Raw genomic sequence first — 24,087 nt, forward strand, 5'->3', positions numbered from 1 at the left:
CCAAAACAATTTGAGACTGAAAACAGGACAAAACTCATGAAAGCAGAGTCATGTCCATGGGGATGGGGACCTGATTCCTCTGTCTCTTACTCTTGGTTAAGTCTTCCTGTCCTTGTCAATTCAGGAAACTACATTAGGCATGAGAAAAATCACTACAGGACTGGTGAGAAGATCCCAGACCTTGACCATATTGTCTAAAATATTCCACATACATCTTCTACAGAGTAGCTGATTTTATTACAACACATTCAGCAAGAAAGTCGTCTACCCACACACGTCTATCTGCCGCCTGCCATGGAGCGGCTGCATGTGTTTACCGTCAACCGAGAAACAAATCTATATTTATCTGGATGTGCAAGATGCTAAATTTGCCAACAATTGACAAATTAGTCTTGAATGAGAATGCATATAGAAATAGCCTACAGTATGCCATTATGTTGTGACATAAATATATGGTGTCTTCCTTCAATTTTTGCCAGAAGCAAATGAATAATATTTCTGTAACATGAGTAATTTTTCTTCAGCATTAACCTGACATTATTTTTCCTTCTTTTATCTCTCTCTGAGTTTTTATTAGTGAGAATGAAAAGTAAAACTAAACCATGAAATTATAATCTGAAATTATTAACACCTCCAAATACTAAAATTAAATGGTCTATTCAATGAAAAATTAAGCAAATTTGCTGTTTCTTTATTCTTGTATACAAGGGTACTTTAAAAGTTCATGCAAGATAGAATTAAAACCCAATTTTCCCTTTACAAGCACATGTACTTTGTGTTGCTACTGACTGGGCTTTTCATTATGTAGTCAGGCAGATTTTAACTCACATATGAATGAATGACTAACTCTTCCATTTGCTGAGATAGCATAGCCTAATAGTCAAGAACATAAATCAGAAGTCCTTATATTGAAAACCAGATCTGGAGCAGTTGTTCGGCTAACTACTTAGGACATCTCTTGGGAAAACTGCACCACGTACTGGAATACTGGGGTTCCTGATTGCAACTTGCTAGTGTCAACTTTGAAAGACAGCAGGTGACAGTTCAAGTAGTTCGGTTTCTGTCATCCATGTGGGAGATCTGGACTGAGTTTTATCTTCTGGCTTTGGCCTGGATCAGCTCTGGCTGTTATGTACAAGTGAATCAGTTGATGGAAAATTTCTCTCTTCCTATGTCTCACCCTTCCCCTCTTCCTTATTATCTTTCTTTTTTAGTATGGCTATTTTAGTGATTTGAACTGGAAGAGGGAAATGACTAAAATAAACGTAAGAAAGGAGCAAGATAATAACCTTGCTCCTTACTTACAAGGTAACATTTGATAATTTAATATTGGGCAAGTCAATTACCTTCTAACGACATATTTTCCTCATGCTTGAAGCTAGTATCAGTTGGCCTTATTTTACAAAATAAATCTGTGTGCTGTACAAAGATTGAGAATGGCCCAACAGGAGACCATTTTGGATGACATAAGTAAGTCAACTAGGAGAGTAGCAGGGACTCCCCTGCTGGGCCGCTGCTCCTGCTGGTGAGCACAAGAGTTGGAACTGTGGGTAGACCAGGGTGGGCAGGGCTACAACAACCATTTCCCTGCCTGTGACTAAGTTTGGGGGCAGGGAGCCAGACTGGGCCAACTGACAGTATCCACTGGTGCAGGGATGAGACTGAATGTGATGTGGGAGAGACTGGACACATGCTGGCAGGCATGTGTTCTCAGGGCTGAGGGCAGGTCCAGAACGGGCTGTTTGGCTAGGTTGCAGCTCTTGATGGTATAAGTGAGGGTCAAGTGTGTGGTAGGCAGTGATGGGCCACAGCACCCATTGATTTGCATAATAGAAGGAGCTGAAGATAGATCTCATGTAGCAATGGTATATACCAATATGCTTCTAGGTTGATGTGGGTGACACAAGTGAGCTGGACTCCATAGCAGCAGGCACACACAAATGTCAGGTCTGTGATCATCTCAGATGAAATCTTTTTCATGGTCTCCCCAAATAAACTGCTGGACTTAGAACTGCAACTATTGTGAGAGTAGCAGGTCCTGTGCTCTGACAGTGGAGTGCATGTGTCAGAACTGGGCTTCCTCAGTATCTCAGACAGAGTAGTTGACAGCGTAGCCAGATACACATGGAGTAGCAGTCCACAGGACCTGCAAAAAGACATCTGGTACCATAGCAGAGGAAAAAGGGCACAACCAATTGGTCAACTACCCCAGCCAAGTGCTGACAGCAAATGTCTGGGTGAACAGAGATACTAAGATAGACCTTGCCAGGATTTCCTCATCCTCGGATTGGCAAGATGGAGAACGTTTCAGAACTATGCAAACCATTTGAGTAGACCCCTCAGAACATGCTCTACTTCTGGAACCTTGGGATTGCATTGGATGTCCATTCTCCATCCATGAATCTTGAGGTGATTTGGAGTCTCTTCCCTTATCTCCTTCCTTCCCCTAGACACAGGAAAAAAGAAAAGAAAAGGTGGAAACAATGATATTACCCACTTTCCGCTAATCCTTGACCCTTTCAACCCAATGTAAACATCAAAAATATAAAATTTTAAAAAGTCAAAATTAGCACAAATCTATATAGTATGGAAAAGATCACACATCTCTGTGTGTGCATAGATTACTTAGTGTTATTTCTGAATTAGAGAAGAGGTTTTCAACATAGTAACAATATTCTATTTTAGATTAAAATTGTTCTCTCTATGGAAAGACAGTATAAGTAAATTTTAATGTGAAAAATGAGACTTTTTTTGAACAAAGAGTTTACCTAAATTTAGCAGAAGAATTGCACATAGGGAGAGAAATTTGGTCAGGTGTTTAAGACTCACTTGCTACCCATGTGGTTGAACTTGAATTAAGAGTAGGATCTACAACGAACTTCAACTTCTTGCTAACACATGCCCTGCAACGCATCAGGTTATGGCCTAATTTGCTCCCTGTCTCCCACGTGGGAGACATAGACTGGGTTCTCAGTTCAGGATTTTGATGTGGTTCATCCTTGGGCATCTGGAGCTTGAGACTGAAGAAGGAAGCTCTTTCCATGTTTGTCTCTTTCTTATCCTCTTCTGCTCTACATATAAACATCATATCAATTTTATTGATATGAAGAATTATGCCCCCATTTTGAACACATTTTGAGGTTGCCTACTTTTGACACAAGGTAAACATGAATTGTGTACTATTTGGATGTTAGATGCAAATATCATAAATTGGTAGGCTGTGTTTGGGCAACTTTTTCTATATAAAAAAGATTTATTTATGTATTTGAATGAGTTACAAAGAGAGTAGGAGGGACAGAGGAGAGAGGAAGCAATGGAGGAGAGAAGAAGGACAGAGATTAGAACAGGCTAAGAGTGAGAGAGAAGAGAGAGATCTCTAATCTATTGGTTCAGTTCTTAAATGGGCATAACAGCTGAAACTGAGCAAGCCAGAAGCTAGGAGTCAGGGGCTTCTTCTGCCTTTCCCTGGGGCTCTTTCTGGGGCTTATGTATTTGGCTCAGCCTTTGCTTTCCCGCCCCCCAAGGCACATTAGCATCAAGCTGGATTGGAAAAGAAACAGCAGGAACTTGAGCTGGTGCTCATATTGGATTATTGGCACTATAGGCAGCAGCTTGACTTGCTATGCCAGCCCAAAGGCAGTTCTAAAATAGCATCTCAATTTTGTCAATTTTCTAATAGAACTACAATTATATTTTAACATGCATTATTCTTACAATTTTGTTGTTTAGTTACAAATACTGTTAAATTGCCATATTAATAATATACATGGAGATAAAGAGAATGACAAAAAAAATCATTGAGCATACTTAACATACTGAACACTAAATCTTTGCTTCTGATAACATTCTTCAGTGAAAGAGCAAGATATCCTGGCAAAACAAACATTACAGTAGGACGAGAAGAAGTGTCTTGTAGTACCATAAAGTCAGAATGTGTTAAACAAAATAAAAAGCCAACAGCATGATAAGGTGTACAGCAGGGATAGTGAAGCCTGCTGAGTGAGGGAGTCATTAAATTATGAGGCTAAATTTTGGACAAAATATTATCCGTGTAGATTCTGAAATCACTTGGATGTCATGTGAACCTGAGGTGGAATGCAAATACTAAGACAAACAGAAAAACAAAATGTGTACTCCACTAGTATGTAAAGGCTGGATAACAATTATTCAGTAGTTGATATAATTTTGATAAAGGCAGCAACATGTACACAAAGGAGAGAAGAGATTAAAGTTAGAATCACGGTGGATGTGACGGTGTGATTTATAGTGCAAGAATGTGCGTGTATTGTGGCTGTGTATGCATCAACTGGTGTGCTCAAAATGTCAAGCTGATTTCAAGCAAAATCAGAATATGCTATTAGGGGATGTTTGAAGCATCTAGGTTTCCAATCCAAGGCCATTTTTGTTTATGGGCAAAAGTGAGATCTAAGATTGTATATTCAAATTTGTGGATAAAAAAAACAATTTTAACAACCTATAACATGAATTATTCAGGAAAATGAATACAGCTAGGAAAACTACTCAGGCGTTAATATGTCAGGTAAAAAAGGGTTGGGTATGGAATGAAATTTGAATTTCAAGGCATTTAGCTTTGTCATTAAAGTTGCCGGGGAGGTTGAATATTGATATTTTTTATTTAGGAATATGAGTTAATTGTTATTATATTACATCTATTAATATTTAAAGAGTCTACAACATATTAGATTGACAATATCTAGTGAAAAAAAAGATTCTTAAGTAAAAGCTTGGGAAATATTTACTTAAATTCATCTGAGTTAAAAAAAAATAGACCAAATGAAATTTGTCAACATGAGTGCCTGAAATAAAACAGGACCATGGACAGATCCCTGGACTGGATCAACACTTCAGAGAGAGCCGGGGAAGGTCAGAAGAAAAAGAGACGGGAGGTACAGTCAAGGATAAGTGAAAACTAAGAGAGACGCCTTTTCATTGAAATGTGTTAAGAGGGTGGCAGGAACTGTGAAGCGTCTGACATTTTTACCCTACTTACCAGGTAACAAGCCAACCTTACACTATCTTCTAGTTGCTAACAGGAGACAAAAGACTTCTAGGTCAGGGATGAAAGACTCTGTTCCTCATATCAAAAGCAGCAGCCAGGTTGTCTCTGTGGTCACGTCAGTTCTCTCATCCTCAGGTACCATGGTGGTGATTCGAGTGAGCCTAGCTGGATATCTGAGCATGTGATAGATTTCCTTACAGGAGAGGGGCACTGAACCTGGGAAATTTTACACTTTAGAGTAGCCTGTAAGCACACCTGTTGTTGTTGTTGTTGTTACTTTAATCCGAAGGGAAGATATTGCCCCATCCTTGAGGCTGCAAATAGAAAGCTAAGGAGGGTCCGACACAGTAGCCTAGTTGCTAAAGTCCTCGCTTTGCATGCCACAGAATCCCTTATGGATGTTTTGTGTCCCAGCTGCTCTGCTTCCATCTAGCTCCCTGTTTATGGCCTGGGAAAGCAGTAGAGAATGGCCCCAAGCCTTGGCACCCTGCACCTTGCTTGGTAAACCAGCCCCAGCTATTGCGGCGACTTAGGGAATGAGCCAGTGGACATAAAATCTTTCTCTCGGTCTCTCACCTCTATGTAAATCTGACTTTCCAATAAATATACATAAATCTTTTTAAAAAGGAAAATAAATAAAGCAAAGGAATGGCTCTGGTGGAGAGTAGTCAGAGCTCTGGGTTCCTGATAAGCTCAGCAAGATGAATGATACCTTCTCGCAACAGGCAATTTCCAGCAGGCTGTGGTCAGCATGTCTCATGATGCAACACTGAGGGGTGGCTCTGAGCAGCATTGCCAGACTTGGCTAATAGAAGGGATTGATAATTCTTTGATGTGAGCATTTCCTGTTTGATGTCATCGAGGTAAATATTCTTCAGCCTGAGGTTCACTAACTTCTCAGGGTTTGGAGCAAATTCTCGGGGTGTGAAAGTTCTCGTCGTATGAAAGGATTTGGCAGAAAAACTGACATGCATTCAAATTCCCAACTCTAACATTAATAGCTTAAAGTTCATGGTTGATGGACTAAGGATGGTGGCTCAGTGTAGTTGTGAAGTCATTGCATTGAATTCGATTTTGAAAGTGGGACCCCGTAGTCGAATCATGATGGCTTTATAAAAGAAGGTCTGTCCAGCTGGAGAAAGAGTGTGTGCTCCTCGTGTCTCGTCATCCAAGCTCCAGTGTACTAATGTCTAATCAGCTGCTAGGCCATTGGGAACACCTGCTTGTGGAGTGTGAACTTCTAAACCATGAATCGAAATACACCTGCCCCCTTCCAAGTAGCTCTCACTTATTTAAGATGAAACAATATGGAAAACAGGCTAATATGGGCCTCTGAAAAACTTTAGTTTTGTAGATTAACCTTTATATAAGCATATGATGAAATAATTAGATGTCTCTATTTGTAGTGACCTTTTTTCAGTTTATGTATGTTTAATCATTATCATCTTGATTGTAATTTTCAGGAGCAAAATATAAAATAGCAGTCAATATTAATAATAAAAACATTGGTTTATCCAAAACGGAAGTCAAATGAAAGGGTTTCATGATATACAAGGAATATTTTGCCCAAGTTTAAGAAAAATTAAAAACTTAAGCCATAACAAATAATATTATTTATAAAAGTAAATCAAACCTGAAACATTTGTGCCAGGTAACTCAGTATATATATACACATACATATATATGCACACATGTATGTCTATAACAAAATGAAATGTTATCAATACAATGTAACTGTGCACATTAAAAATGCATCATGTTAAATTATTCATATTTTTCATGGTTGAAACATGAAACAAAGGATATATATTATTTAAAGATTTATTTATTTATTTATTGGAAAGTCAGATATACAAGAAGAGGAGTAATAGAGAAGATCTTCCATATGTTGATCCACTTCCCAAGCAATCACAATGGCTGGAGCTGCACCCCATCTGAAGCCAGGAGCCAGTAACCTCTTCTGGGTCTCCCATACAAGTGTAGGTCCTAAGGCTTTAGGCTGTCCTCTACTGCTTTCCTAGACTATAAGCAGGGAGCTGGATGGGACGTGAGGCTGCTGGGATCAGAACTGGCACCCATAAGGGATCTCAGTGCTTACAAGGCAAGGACTTTAGCGACTAGACTAAACAAAGCATATATTTAATGTTTTTTTCTTTTGGGGCCAGTGTTCTGGTGTAGCATTAGAAGCCTCTTCCATCCGTTATTGCAGCCAGCTCGAGTCTCGGCTCTTTCACATCTGATTCGGCTCCCTACTTATACACCCGGGAAAGCCACAGAACATGACCCGGGTGTGTGTGCTCCTGTACCCATGTGGGAGGCACTAAGGAAGCTCTGGGCTCCTGACTTCCACCTGGCCACTAGAAACATTTTGGAAGCAAACCAGCACATGGAAAATTTTTTTGTGTCTTCTCTACTTTTTATAATAATGATAATAAATCTTAAAAAAGGAAAAAGTAAACAAAACCTTTCCATCTTGCATTTTCGTGAGGTCCCCTCCTCCCCTTGCTTGCCAAGATAGCCACTGCTGTTTCCCTTCTATCTTTTTCCAAAGGTTTGTTCTCACACAAAAGTAGTCATGAAAAAAATAAGTTGGTTTGTACTGCTGAGTTTGTGATAATCTCTATGAAAGCAAGAAAATGGGCGCAATGTTTTTATTTTTTTTCCTTTTGCTACAGAAAGAATAATTATATTACCCTATTTTTTTTTTCTTTCTTTCTTTTTTTTTCTGTTGCAGACAGAAAAATTCATTTGCAAAGGGGACCAGGTGAGCAGGGAAGGGAGAGGGAACGAGAAAGCACCTCCGGAGAGAAAGCCAGGAGGATGGGTACCTCTCAAGAGAGGAGGGAGGGAGACACCTGGTATTACCCTATTTCAATGCTGCTTGGTTTTTTTAATTGGACAACATTTCTTGGGAGTAGTTACTCAACAGTACACAGAGAGCTTTGCAATCTTGAGCATAGCTGTGTGGTATTCATCTGTGCTTAGTCAAATTTATTTGATCAGGTCCCTATTAATTTACATGCTAGTTGCGTTTAATCTGTTGCATATATACTACAATAAATAATCCTGGTGGAATTTCATTCATATATATACTACTAAAATCACATGTTTCCAAATCAAAGGGCATGTAAATGTAACTGTGATATTGCTAACATATTTGTTTCCTACTTTCTAATTAGGTTTTAGATTCTTATTTATATAAACTCCTTGCTCCTGGCTATGGGAAATACATACTCTGACCTTCCAGTCAATAATTCACCCAGAAATAATATAGTTTAATTCTACTTGCTTGCCAATATGCTCTCAAGATCTTTGAATTAAATAATTACTTGGCTAATTATAGTGCTTATTCTACTTCAGATCCCCACAGGACTGAGCATTCTGTGATTCAAACATCATTTCCTTCCCCGCCCTCCCTCCCTCCTTCTTCCTTCCTTCCTCCCTCCCTCCTTCTTCCTTCCTTCTTCCTTCTTTCTTCCTTCCTTCCTTCCTTGCTTCCTTCTTTCTTCCTTCTTCCTTCCTTCCTTCCTTCCTTGCTTCCTTCCTTCCTTTTTTCCTTCCTTCTTCCTTCTTTCCTTCCTTCCTTCCTTCCTTCCTTCCTTCCTTCTTTCTTTCCTTCCTTCCTTCCTTCCGTCCTTCCTTTCCTTTCTTTCTCTCTCTTTAATGATTCCTTCTATTTTAATTTGAAAAAGCAGAGTTACAGAGAGAAAAGAGAAAGATCTTTCATCCAGTAGTTCACTCCCCAAATGGCTGCAATGCCCAGAGCTGAGCTGATCCCTTGCCAGGAGCCAGGATCCTACTCCAAGACTTACATGTAGATGCAGGGATCCAAGGATCTGGACCAAAGGAATCTGGTCTGGAAATGCAGCAGACAGGACACACGCTTAAAGGTCCTGGATCCTCGCCTCTGCTGGTCTAACCCTGGCCATTGTGTCTCTTCAGGGAGAGAAAGAAGGAAGATTTTTTTCTCTGTCTCTTTTCTCTTTGTAAGTCTGACCTTCAAATAAAAACATTTTTTAAAAGCCTTTAAAAATATATCAATGGGGCCTGGCTAAAGTCCTGACCTTGAACGCACCAAGATCCCATATGCGTGCTGGTTCTAATTCCAGCAGCTCCACTTCCCATTCAGCTCCCTGCTTGTGGCCTGGGAACTGGACAGCCCAAAACCTTGGTACCCTAAACCCATGTGGGAGACCTTGACGAAATTCCTAACTCCTGGCTTCGGATCAGCACAGCACCGACCATTGTGGTCACTTTGGAGTGAATCATTGGATGGAAGGTATTCCTCTCTGTCTCCCTCTCTGTATATCTGACTTTGCAATAAAATTTTAAAAAATATCTTAAAAAATATATGTATGTGTGTGTGTGTGTCTCTCATATGCATAACATGTTAGCTACCACAATGGGGGAAAAGTAATAAAATCCATGACAGACAGCATCAGATATCATGTGTACAATTATTTAGTAAAAACAACTCAAAATATTTTTTAATTACTGGAAAACCTTTTGAGTAGCATTTACGCTTTAATTATACAGAGGCATTTTATCAATTCCTAATGTTTTATATAATAGCATTTTGAAGGTATTTGTATATTAATGGTAATTTTCATTGAATATAATGTATCAATGGAATCTGACCATTACATTATGTTGCTGCTCTTAATTTACTCATTAAAATAATAAAGATAAGTCTTAAGAGTAAATTGTAGAGCCTGGCGTGATGGCTCAATTGCTTAATCCTCCCCCTTATAAGCACTAGCATCTCATATGGGCACTGATTCATGTCCTGGCTGTTCCATTTCCCATCCATAAAATCATTCACTGCTCCTGGCCTGGGAAAACTGTGGAGGATGATCCAAACTATTGGGAGCACGCACCCATATGGTTGATCTGGCGACGCACCCATATGGTTGATCCTCCTGGCTCCCAGCTTGGATAAGCTCAGCTCTGGCTGTTGTGACCACTTGAAGAATGAAACAACTAATGGAAGATCTTTCTCTTGGTTTCTCCTTCCCTGTGTAACTCTCCGTAAATTTGTCTTTCAATGAAAAATAAATAAACTTTTTTTACAAAGGTAATTTGTGAAGCATAAATAACTTCATTTTGCTATTCTTATATAAGCACAGAGAAAAAAACTGAAATTTTGGTTTATTTTTAGAAAGAACAAGAAAGGATTGATACAAGTACAAAATGACCCAAACAATTTAAAAAGCTATGATATCCTGGAATGTAGTAGGAGGCTTAAGTTTTCTAAAAATTGTGTGAATACTGTTGATAGGAGCATTTGTTTATTGGGTTGTTTGCTGTTTGCAAAAATGACAACCATGGACCTGAAAGGGTCGTGAACGATATGACACAGAGCTATTTTTAGCTTCTGATGAAATGGCAGCCAGTGAGAAAAACTCATGTTGCAGGTTCAGGATGGATTTGACAAGGAAACTGCTCTTGAGAAATATAATTTTGAAAGTATTGACCTTCTAAGAAGAAAATGTATGAGGAACAAGCAGATGAGAATACAACAGCGGGCTGTGGCACTTCTGTAAGTCGACGTCCACAAAATGAACAGGAGAGATGCAACCTCAGACATGAATTTCCTGTGATTCAACCTGAAGCTGTTTAAATTTTCCGAGGTGCATGTTTTTCTTTTAACATTTTAAATGGAAAACATCATAATAAGCAAAGATAAAGATTTGATGTTGTGCAAAAAGTGACCATACTCTCAATCCACTGAGAAACCAATGCTCCCATAGTCAAGGACCTCCAAGCCCACCCATGTTTGAGAGCTACTGGGTCAGGTGCCTCCAATCTCCTCTCTCCTTCTCTTACGGGAGATGTGAAGGGTAACAGGATGGGAATCAGAATCACTTTGTCATAAGAAGGAAAAAAATCAGTAAAGTGGAATTTTATCTATATTCATGGCGATATGGAACAATATGCCAAAAACACATGCTGTCTCAGATTTGCAGAATATAAAAAAAATAGAAAAATATTTCTAAAAACATTGTAAAGGCTGGTAATTAATCTACTAGTTAAGATACCTGTATCCCACACCAAATTACCTGGCTCCCACTTGCAGCTCATGATCCTTGTCCCAGTTCCCTGCTGATACACACACACCCTGAGGACAGCAGTGACGGTTCAAGGTTTCTGTCATACAGGTGTGAGAACCAGATTTAATTCCTGCATCCTGGTTTCACGCCCCTTCCTCTCCCACTTCCCAGCCATTGAGGATGTTTTTGGAATGAACTAGCATACAGAAATGTTCTCTCTCCCAACCTCCTTTCAAGTTAATTAATTAAAATTAGTTTTCAAAATTTATTACTTTAAAAAGAATTAAAGGATTAACCAGACTTTGTGGAGCCATATGTGATTAACTCTGTAAATGAGCAAGACTAAATTTTAGACAAACAGGCTATAGTGAGGCTGAGAAGCAATGATTGGAAACACGTCTGAATTCTAACACAACGCTGGCATGATAGGGTTGACCCAAAACCGATGTTGCTAAGGGACTTTATACACAATTTATCAGTACCTAGAGTTGTTGTGGGGCATGCAGAAAATCACTCATTGGATTTTAGCTCAAAACGTGCTGTGCCTCAATGACCTGTTTTCCAGCTGACATACTTTTGGGCTGCATAATTCACATTAATATTGCAGTAGTTTCTGTGTCTTTCTATTTACAGGCAGCTTTGGATTCACAGAGATATTTTGGCTTGTGTCTTGATACTCTCTCAAAAAAATAATGCTCTCTGCACCTCAAAACTTCTAACTTCTTAGCAAAATGCTGCTAGCAAGTTGAATATAAGCTGCACACAGGCAATGCAGGAGCATGAGGAGAGGGCAGTAAAATTGCTTAGCTTGTCCTTTTGATTATTGATGCGAAGATGAAATAATCCACAATGGGACTATCTACCTCCCACTGCAGCATGCTTGCTGATGAACTCAAAGAAGCTGCTAGCTGAGTGTACTCAGAGTCAATGGATTGCACTGAAAATCTGCAAAAGAATTTCCTTATTAGCAGACAGAGAACACATAAATAAGGCTGATATTCACTCTAGCTAGCAGTCCAGGACAAGTCCTTCAACAGTGTAACTTTAATGAGAGTGCTAAAGTGAAACGTGTGCACAGGCGAGATGAAAGGTGGCATACTGAAGGTGTTACGACAGGTGCTTTACAAAAACATGGAGAAATAGAAGATAGAAAAATCCTAAGTGGGGAATGTTGGCAACTGGCAGCTTGCTTTTTGCAACAAGAAAATCATTGACAGAGAAATTAAAAACTGTAAAGCACATAGGTAGATTCTGGGACGCTGCTGTGATGTAGGGCACCAGGGCCTTTAAAGAAGAAGGTAAGGAAATGTTTTTATAGATTGGCAAAGGTTGCAGCAACGTCTGCTCTTTGATCCTGGCAGGATTTTAATTGCTTTGCTGTTGATTGACATGCAACTACGTTCAAATGAAGGAAGAGAACATATTTTGAGAGCTATTTCCAGGATTGCTTTGTGATACACTTCATTGAGCAGCTGTGCTGGTTAGAGGCTATTTTAGACAATAGCCTAGAAATGACTCTGAGTAACAGAAATAAGGTTGAAAGAGCAAAAAGGTACTATCTCACACTACATTTGTAACAACCTTTAAAAATACTCCTGAGAGGTCAGGAAAGAGACAAGTACATTATATTAAAAAAAAAAGAATTATACAAAATCCTAAGTGAGGCAATGTCTGAACTGTTTAAATAGATTTTTGTAGTTTGAAAATAAATTATTGACCCTGCATCTGCGTGAGAGACCCAAAAGCGGTTCCAGGCTCTGGCTTTAGTTCGGCACAGCTCCTGCCGTTATGCTGCTTGGGGAGTGAATCAGCAGACAGAAGATCTTCCTCTTTGTATCTCTCTTTTTTGTATATTTGTCTTTCCAACAAAAATAAATAAATGTTTTTTTTAAATTAAGATAAACGAATAGCAATGGTAGAGGTGTGTCCTTCTTGGGGTGTTCAAAGCTTGTATGTATATATGTACGTGTGTGCACTTACATGCTCACACAAACACATGAACAAACAGTGCACGAAGAGTTTCTGTGGACAGCTCTTTCTTGACTCCTGAAAGATGAGTTGACACATAGTGTGACAAGACTTAAAGGTGTGATTGACAGAACACTGTGAGCTCTTGACAGGGAGCCTCATGCACTATCATTTTCCCTGGGGACTGATGATCCTGCACTATGGGTCTAGAACAGGGAATGTTTAGGACATACGATTTTCCATAAGAATTCCGTTTGCTGGCCTGGTGTGGTATACTAGTGACTAAATCCTCGCCCTGCGAGTGCCAGGATCCCATATGAGCATCAGTTTGTATCTCAGCTGCTCCACTTTCCATCAGCTCCCTGCTTGTGGCCTGGGAAAACAGTCGAGGATGGCCCAGAGTCTGGGTTCCCTGCACCCACACTGGAGATTCGGAAGAAGCTCGTAGCTCCTAGTAAGGAATTGCCTCAGTTCCGGCTCTTGTGGACTCTTGAAGAATGAACCAGTGGTGGGATTTTTGTCTCTCCTTTTCTCTGTATGTCTGCCTTTCCAATTAAAAACCAATTCTGTTCGCTCCCTTTGATTAGCTTTTAGATTGAAGGCACATTCAAAAGGCAAATCAGTTGAAACACAGCCTGAATATTCCAACTAGAATGGTTTGGGTTTTTTTGTTTTGCTTTGTTTTCTTTCCTTTTTTTTTTTTAATGTTTGTGAGCTTTGTGGTTCTATGTAAAACTTTGTCTAATAATATATAGTTCCCCTTTTCACTCAGATTGACTTATTGTTGTAACCTAGATTTGAAGTAGTGGCTTGTGGGTAAATTGTGAAAATGATTCCTACAGCACTCCAGGATAAATTCTGCATGAAACAGGTTCACTGTGTTTTGCTTTTATCTATCAAGAAGAGGGTAAATCTCACAAAAAACTATACCAATTTTAGCATCTAGATGCAGCTGTACAAATATGTACAAATATGTTTGGAGAACTTTTTAAGACCAAAAATGGAGTCATGGTTCAAGTATTTTATTGGCACATACCAGATCTCCCTGCATGGCAATTCACATAGAAATGGAATAGAAAAAGTCCTTTATGCATTTGCTGTACGTGTTGCCAAACATGTAAAAAGAATACTGAATAATGAGTGTTCTTTTATTTAAAAAAAAAAAAACTTGATTTTTTTCTTTTTTGAGAGGCAGAGCTACCAAAAAATGATGAAACAAAATAGGGGATTCTCTGTCTGCTAGTTCATTCCTCAGATGGCTGCAACGACCAGGGTTGCAATGACCACGGGGAAGGCTGAAGCTGGGAACTAAGAGCTGCCTCTGCGTCTACCAAATCTGTGCTTGGGACATTCTCTTTTGCTTTCCCTGGTGCCTTAGGAAGGAGCTGGGTCAGAAGTAGAGTAGCTAGAGCACAAATTATTGACCTTATGGGATAATAGCATCACAAAAGGTCACCAAATCCACTATGACACCTCACTGGCCTGACACTGAATGACTTTTTATTTGCACATTAGGTGTTTTCTGTGTCATCCTTAGTAATTTTTATAGGATCCCTGCTACCTATGAGACAACCGTCTTTCTGGCCACCTATCATGATCTTGGCATTTCTATAAATACTACAAAACTCTTGCTGAAAATTGTCACACGTTCCCTGCCTTCCCTGGGTTTGTCGTATTGCCCTGTAGTCTCTGTATACTTGCCTCAGTCTGTTCCTCTTTCATGATCTGGCTGTCCTTTCTTATCACTTCTCAGGAGTCTACTTGGACTGCTCCTTTTGTTAGTCACCTGACTTCACTTCCACTATCAAACACATATATATATATGTGTGTGTGTGTGTATATATATGTGTGTATATGTGTATATATAAATATACATATTTTTTATTTGAAAGGCAGATTTACACATTTTTATTTGAAAGGCAGATTGACAGAGAGAGGAGGAGACAAAGACAGATGTTTCATGTGCTAGCTCATTCCTCAAATGACTGCAGAGGTCAGAGCTGGGCCTGTCCAGAACCTGGAGTTTCTTCCAAGTTTCAAAGACTCAGGGTGTTTTTCGCTGTTTTTCCCAGGTCACTAGCAGGTAGCTAGCTTGGAAGTGAAACAGCCAGGTTTCAAACTAGCACATATATGGGATGCCAACACCATGGGCTGAGGCTTAGCCTGCTTTGCCAGAGCACCAGCTCATGGGTGATGTATTTAATGGTCTAAGAAAACAACTTGTTTATATCCCATGAAAACTTGTCCATCAGATGGCTGAATGCAAACATTGATCATGGTTTCTGTCAATGCTTGCCCTTCCCATCTTTGGGAGTATTGTCCAAAAGTTCAAAATCAAAGATGGCAATGAACAGCTTAATGAGAGTCATGGGAGTTCTGAGGACATGGTTCAAACACAACTTTGTGTCTAGGTAGAGCTGATTTGAGAGAGATAATAGAAAGAAAAAAATCAGAATTTGTCTACAGTTGAGGTTTGCCAATGTCAATTTTTAATCCCCAGTGTAAAAATAGACCAGATAAAAAAAATTATTAAAGCAAATGACAATGTGTCTTCCTAGTAAAATGAAGAGACACCAAAAACTGATAGTCAACTATGGATACATGTATTTTATATCATTTTAACTGCAGAAACTCTTTGCGAGAAATCAAAGAAATTCATTTGCATTGTGGCACAGCAACTTAAGCTACACACTGCAAGTCCGTCATGCCAATGGCGCACTAATTCAAATTCTGACTATTCCACTTCCTATCCAGTTCCCTGCTATTTTACCTGGGAAAGCAGCAAAAGATGGCCCAAATCCTTGGGACACCGTACACTGGTAGGAGATCCAGATGAAGTGCCCAGATTTCACTAAGTCCAATTTGGGGGACACATCCATTTCTGGGGGTGATCCAGCAGTTGGAGGATCTCTGTCTGTCTGTGTCTCTCTTTGTCTAATTTTGGCTTTCCAATAATTAAAAAAAAACTCACTGTATTTTTAAATAGCATGCAGAAAATGTTTGTTTAATGTCAGTTTTTACATGAATGATCTTTATTTGTAGTAGCAGGTATAAGGATTAACCTGAAAAATACAATAGTTGAATCCTTTTTTCCCTGTGTCTTGCAGAGACTTCTAACACTCTCTTCATTATCCTGCTTTCAGTTCACAATTGGACACATGACTGTGCATCTGGAGGCACATGCAAGGTACGTGCAAGATTATTTTTAAATATAACTTACATATTCTTAGAAAATAAGGTTTCTTTATGTTTTCCCACTTTGTAGGCATCTTGAGACATATAGATTACAACTTTCTAAGGATTTGCTCAAGGTATATATGTCAAGTAATAAAATAAGGACATAACGTATAATTTTGTCTAATTTAAATTTATGATCATGTCTGGAAAAAATACAGCAGTTCTCTCCATTGGTGTGTTTTCCTGGATTACCAAGTTCTTTAAAGTTCTGTTTCATATTCCCTATAGCTGGGAAATTGACTTTTAGGTTTTTAGTTATTTTCCTATTGGTGTCCACATACATATTCTGTTTAAAATGGATTCTTGAGAACAAAGTGTTTGAGAGGGTGATTTGGGTGTTTAGCTTTTGGGTGATTTTAGTTTTAAAACATCTTGATTGCTGTGGTTTTTAAAATTTATTCTGTTTACTTGAAAGCCAGAGAGGAAGAGAGTTGACAAAGCAAACAAACAAACACATCAAAAAACCCCTCTGTTCTGTAGGGTCACTCATCTGTTGTCCCCAACAGCTAGGGCTGAGTTAGGTTAAATCCAGGAACCAGGAACTCAGTTCGGCTCTCCTGTGTGGTGGAGGATACCCAACTGCTGCTTGATCTGTCACCTGCTGCATCCCAGGTTGCACATTAGTGTAAGCACTGGAACAGGGACTCAAACGAAGCCCTCTCATGGGGAATGGCAATGTTCCAAGGGAAGACTGAACTGCTGCACCCAATGTGCCTGCCAGCTATGAGTGATTTTGAACACTTTTCTAGTGGATAGTCTGGAGTAATGATATTTGCCCAATCTCACTTCTGAATGGTAACTTTTGATCATAGTCAAGAGCATCTTTTCATACTGACGGTCCCCAAGCCTGTTTGATAATGTTTACTGCCAATTACAGGCTTAGCTAGGAAGTAACAATGGGGACTAAAGCAGCCTTTGAATCAAGTTGCCTCAAAATGAACAACAGTGGGGGACTGATTGGCTCAGTTTTAGTTAACATTTTCTTGCTTGATCTTTGACATTTTCATTACTGAGCAGAAATAGCACACTGATGCAATTCTCAGGCAGCCTGAGAGGAAAGTTCTTAAGCGAACCAGAAGCAACTGAACAATTCAAGCAATCCTAGCATATACACAAGTAGAGATACATGTGGAGAAAAAACTAGATTGTAAGGGGAAAAAGCTAGGCACTATTTCTTTTTCCCATTCTTTGGAAGACAATAATGTTTATGCAAATTATCTGTTCTGTCTTTAACATGTAAGAGATTTATTGGAATTATGTCAGTATTGTATAGACAAAGAACTGTGAAATTGCAGTGATTCGTTGGAGCAAAGTTCTTCTCTTTTATCAACTTATTGTCAGAAATGTTCATGTAGGTAATAAGAAAACCCTCCAACACAATTCTGTCTGTGTTCTTCTCATTCTGGTACATTAGCAAGGAGCTTTAGACATAGAGCAGCCAGAAAGTGAACTGACTGTGTGGTGTGGGATGCTGACTTCCCAAGCTGCAGCCTAACCCCCGGCTTCCATCCAGATCTCTGCTGTTGTGCTTTGGAAGGCAGTGGATGACGACCTGAGGACTTGGATCCCTGACACCACATGGGCAAGGTGGAGTCCCCGGATGCAGGCTTTGACCTGGCCCATGCCTGGGCATTGCAATCATTTGGGGAGTGCCACAGTGAATAGGAGGTTATGTCTCTCTGTCCCTTCCTCTCTTTTTCTCTCTTAAGTTCTGCCCTTCTAAACAATTACTTAATTAGAAAGAAAAGGAAAGAAGCTAAGGGAAGCAAGAACTAACCTGGTAAATATACTGTGTAGCACCACAAAGTGCTTGAAAGAAAAGATGACTTTAATGAAATTTCATTGTATTATATCTTTGCATCGTTGGCTGCCACTTTGATTCTTAAATATGAATGAGCACCTAACAAGGTCATGTGGCAAGGTTGCAGGGAGTATCTCATACAAGGTCATAGACTAAATACAGCCATTCCTCAAAATATCAATTATTAAACAAGTAGAGAAATATTTCCTGAGGTCTTAGAAGGTGATGTTTAAGCCACAAACTGAGAATCAATGTTATGGAAGCCTATATCAACTCCCATAGATAGTGTCTGTATGTCAATGCAAGTTCTAACAAGAGACTCATTTCTGAATATTCAACATTGCATCACGATGCGTGCTAGACTTAGTGTCCCATATTGGTGTACCTGAGTTCAATTTGGAGCTACAGTTCCTGACTACCATCCTCTTTATGAGTACCCTGGGAGGCGCTATTCATGGCTTAAGTGATTTGGTTCCTGCCATTCATGAGCGAGATCTGGACTGAGTTTTCATTCCCTTGCCCTGAGGCAATGGAAGACATTTTCTCTCTCTCTCTCTCTCTCTCTCTCTCTCTCAGACTGCCTTTCAAGTAGAGGAAAGAAATATAAATGAGAAATTGTAACTAAAATGTATATAGATTTCATTTCTTCCTAAAATTATTCCCGAGTCCTTATTGACAAACTATTTTCATCTTATAGAAACTTAGGAGGATGGCCTGTTACCCTTGGAAACCAGAGGCCTTAAATGAAAATGTCATGTAATTCCTTTTGTGTCATTTCCTTTAGTCCTATACTGGGGAAAAGTTGCATCGCTTCAATGACTAAGGATTGAAATCAGACTCCTAGATAAAAATTCTCACCTAAAAACTAGTCGCTGAACTTTTGTGTCTCATCTTTCAAGTTGAAGGATTACAGTAAAAATTTTGACATAGTAGCTATGTAAGGATAAGGGTATCAAATTGCTAGCTTTTGTTGTCAAATATGTCTTTTCTTCTCTTTCGTTTCACTCTTTGGGTTTATGTTAAAATTAAAATCATTCTATAAAAGTGTCTTCATCTTTGCCTCTAACTTTAGTAAATCCTATATTGTGTCTGTGTGTGTGTGTGTGTGCATATATTGGAAAAAGAAAAATTAAATGAGTTTAAGGAGAATGGGGCAGTCATGCTACAATGACAAGGAAATGGATTTAAAGGTTAGAGGACAAGAGTCCCTTAAGTCATGTGTCCTCCATATTCTGAGATTGAAATGACAACCAGGTTACAGGGGTTCATCAGCTGGGAAAAGGAAATATGATATAAACCCAATAAAATGCCTGGAGTTTAAATTTCAGCTAGATTAGCCTGTTCAAGATCCACAAACTTATGCATGTTTGTTCACTAGTATAGGCTGAAAATATATTTTGGAAAAAATATAAACAGACAGAAAAAGAAAATACTGATACTATAGTGTGGCATACGTGTTTACATTTTATTTTATTTTTATTGTTTTTCAATTTTTAAAATTTTTAATTTTTGTTCTTTTTTTCTCTTATCTTGTGAGTGAGCATTTAAAATAAGTCAGATATTTTGTAGTATTAGTGCTTGTAAATTAAGATAATGCTGCAACCTGAATTGTTGAAATGTGCTTGAAACTTCAATAATGTTCACTCAGCATTTCAGCCCAAAGGATAATTGGTTTTAGCGCAATCCTATCAACTTTTAATTGATACTTTGAAAGTCTTGAAACAAAAGAGAGCATAAAGCAAGGCTGTTAGTGGATTATATTACTCTATCTTCATCCAAAGCCATGCTTCAAAAGGAAATCTATACTTTCAGTACTTCTTAGCCTCAACTAAAAATAGTTTCAATAACCCCAAATTCTCAAAGTTGAAATAGGAAAGTGCCTATTACTTGTCATTGAACTACTTTGAAAAGACAAAGCAAAAAGTATCAAAATGAGCTGATTAAATTCCTATTTCAAAGGAGCTACATCCCCCCCCAAAAAAACAAAGGATGATCTCAAATGTCTTTGAGAATGAATAGTGATGAAAGATTTGACTGAAGTGAACAATTGCACCTGATGCTTTTACCTATTTAATAAAACAGTCATGTCGGTCTTACAAAAATAACACTTGTAGATCCACAACATACACACCTGAGTTAATGTCACTCTTCAGACATTAAAAGTTGTGAAGCTTGGAGTTTACCTTTAGCTAAGTTGTTAAGATTTCAGTATCTCACCATGGAGTACCTGTTTCAAATTCCTGTTCCGGTTCTATGGCTTTCTTCCAATAAAGTCTTTGAGTAGCTGTAGTGGTGACTCAGATAACTGGGTTTCCTCCATTGATGCGGGAGGACAGGGTTACGTTCTGGGCATCAGTTAGCCAGCCACAGCTATTCTGGGCATTTGGGGAGTGAACAAGCAAATGAAACCTGCTCTGTCTCTTGCTATGTGTCTCTGATTTACTGTATATTTTTCTCTACTTAATGAATAAATTTAAAAAATCTTTCTAGCCCGGCGCGATAGCGTAGTGGTTAAAGTCCTCGCCTTGCACTCGCCTAGATCCCATATGGTTGCCGGTTCTAATCGCGATGGCCCTGCTTCCCATTCAGGTCCCTGCTTCCGGCCTGGGAAAGTAGTTGAGGATGGCCCAAAGCCTTGGGACCCTGCACCCGCTTGGGAGACCCGGAAGAGCTCCTGGCTCCTGGCTTTGGATTGGCTCAACTCTAGCCATTGCATTCACTTTGGAAGTGAACCATTGGACGGAAGATCTTCCTCTCTGTCTCTCCTCCTCTCTTTGTATCTGCCTTTCCAATAAAAATTAAAATAAATTAAAAAAAAATCCTAAAAGTTTTAGTTGATTATGCATGAAATCTTAGTTTAAGAAGTGATATTGACTCAAACTATATACATTGAAAGAACAAACTACGTACTCAACATTTGCTTAGGGCAGAGGTAATTCCAGAATACATGTGGATACATAAACATGCACAAACTTCTCAGAATCATTTTTCCTACGTCAGATAATATTGCACAATTTTGAAACATAGGAAAACTTGTTTTCTTTAAAATTGTGAACAAATCCATTCTTTTTTTTATCTGACAGCCTAATTTACTTATATACAATTCAAATTCAGGATATGATGTGCGGGTATGTCTCAGCCAGCTGTGTTGATCTGATGCACACTCTATGTTCAGTCTTATTTCTGTTCACTTAACAAGGACAAGACACTAAAAGTAAGACGCCAATTCTATCGCGGGGAGGTGGGATCAGGCAGGTTCAACCCAGATTACAGCTGAGCTGAGACTGTTAACCGTAACACTGATGTGTTTTGGGGTTGAAAAGCTGTTCAGTTCTGATTGGTGTTGTTTTTGAAAACTCCAAAAAATATTCAGTGGCTTCTGTTCCTAACTAAATAGTGTGACTTACCTGGTTAGATTGTCAGGTGTCACCTTCAGAAAATAAGGAAAAGATAAAGTGCACGGAGTAACTTAACTGCACTTTGGAAGTCAGGAGACACTGACTCTATATTTTTGCATAAAATTACAAAATACTGATACACACACATGCATCACTATTCCCTATTGATGTTCACCTTTTCTTTTTTGAAAAAAAAAAGATTGTATGATGTATTTATCAGGGTCAATGCAATCAACACTGACCTGATACACATATTTTCACAAATCATGCTTTCATGTATCCAGGGTAGAAATCTGAAATAGGATCACAGCAGCTAATTTCTTCATTAATAATTCATGAAGTGGGGAGAAAAAGAGAAATGTGTTCTGCTCGTTATTTTTCCTAAAGATTTTTTTTTTAATTGCGAAGTCAGATATATAGAAAGGAGGAGAGACAGAGAGGAAGATCTTCTGTCCGATGATTCACTCCCCCAGGTGGCCACAATGGCCAGTGCTGTGCCAATCCGAAATCAGATATTGGGTTAAGGCAATCAATAAGACACAGGCTTACATTCTAGGAGCAAGGTACAAAATTTAATAGGCTGATACTTATATCTCAGATAATCTTAAAGGCAATGCAATGAAGGGAAAAAATGGTCCAATTAAGGCATGAGGTGATTGCCTATTTAATCTCATGATTTAATTGATATTTTCCCAAATTGTATTCGTTTATTTTTCCAAATATCTATTTATATATTTATTTGAAAGAGTTACAGATACAGATCTTCCAATCACTCTTCCAAATGGCTACAATGACGCAGGCTGGACCAGTTCAAATCCAGAATCCATGAGCCTATTCTGTGTCTCCTGTTTCAATGCAGGTACCCAAGAACTTGAGCCAACTTCTGCCACATCCCAAATGGGTTCAGAAATGCAACAGCCAGAACTCAAACAAGTGCCTAGGCAGGATAACCTCGCTGCAATGATGATGTAACATGTTGTGCCACCGCGTCAAGCCCATATTTCCCCCCCGCTTTAGTGAGTTTGATCATTCTGTCACATTTGCATAGGTTCTTTAACAAATGACCAAGTTCAATAAATTTTATAAGCATTATTCATGGCATTGTCAATGATTTTTCCCAATTTTTATGTACTTTAATATGTTTGTTTAGAAAAAAATTATGCTATGAAATATGTCTGTCTTTACTTTCAAGGGTTAGTATATTGGATAGGCATTGTAGCATAGGGAAATTCAGCTGCCACTTAAGATGCCTTCAACCCCCTGTCTGATAGTTCCTGTCCTAGTTTCTCCTCTGTAAGCTAGCTTTCTCTGTGAGGAAGAAGATGATGATTCCAGTGCTTGGACTCCTTCCACCCACAAGAGAGACCACGCTGGAGTTCCTGCCTCCCAGCTTCAGCCTGACCAAGCCCTGGTTAGTACAGGAATTTGGGGGTTAAGAGAAAGAAAATCTCAGTCTCTCTCTCATTCTCTCTGCCTATCTGTCTCTCTCTCTCTCCCTTTGTCTCTCTCTATCTCCCTGTTTACTCTGTTATTCTGCTTTTCAAGTAGATAAAGATGAGTCATCATTGAACATTTTTAGAAATAAAGGATAGCTTATGGCTTGCCAGTATTATTTATGCAAATTTCTCCTATTGTGGAACTAGAACATAGACTCTTCATCTATTAATATTTATAATTAAGTCTTAATTCTTTAAAGAAAAGTGATTTAACTGATCAGAAATAGAAATAATCAATGTTGGCTAAATATATACTTGGTCCTGTAGAGATTGACTGCTATATTCTTAAAAGATATTTGAGCATTTAAATTGTTCATTAAGCTAGGGAATGATGGGATTGTTATGCAGTTACATATAAATAATGTGTCCAATATTTTAAACATATGAATAGTTATGATGGTAATAATCGTAGAGTTTGTTATGTACTAAATGTCTTATGATAGCGCATTATTTTTCTAATCATCATCAATAAAGAAAATTATCTAATCAGTTTATTTTCTTGAAAATTCTTGAACATATATTCTTGGTTGTGTTTTTTGTATTTCTTAAAGTTTCCAGTAGCCTGCTTTTCAGCATCTTCTTTAAGCAGGTTAGGCTGCAGTATTACAAATCACAGAGAAAATTTACTGCTATTTTAAAAGAAGTTTGAATTTGTTTTTAACCAGAAAGTAAAGTTCATTTAAAAATTTTTTTATATTTTTGCAAGTCCCTGTCTTTTTTTTTTAAGGATTATTTGTTTTTATTGGAATGGCAGATACACAGAGAGAAGGAGATACAGAGAGAGATGCTTTTTGTCCACTGGCTCACTCTCCAAGTGGCTGCAATGGTCAGAGCTGAGATGATACAAAGCCAGGAGCCAGCAGATTCCTCCAGGTCTCGCACACAGTTGCAGGGTCCAAAGGCTTTAGAACATCTTCAACTGCTCTCCCAGGCAACTGGCAGGGACCTGGTTGGGAAGTGGAACATCTGGGACATAAAATGGCACCCCTGTGGGATCCTGGCGCTTGCAAGGTGAGTACATTTGCCACCAAGCTACTCTGATGGTCCCACAAGTCCTTGTCCTCTATACAAAGTCAACCTAAATACAAATTGCTCTCTAAGATTTTTTTCATTATAT

Source organism: Ochotona curzoniae, unplaced genomic scaffold (genome assembly GCF_017591425.1).
Source record: "Ochotona curzoniae isolate NIBS_2020 unplaced genomic scaffold, NIBS_Ocur_1.0 contig_3498, whole genome shotgun sequence".
NCBI classification, from domain to species: Eukaryota; Metazoa; Chordata; class Mammalia; order Lagomorpha; family Ochotonidae; genus Ochotona; species Ochotona curzoniae.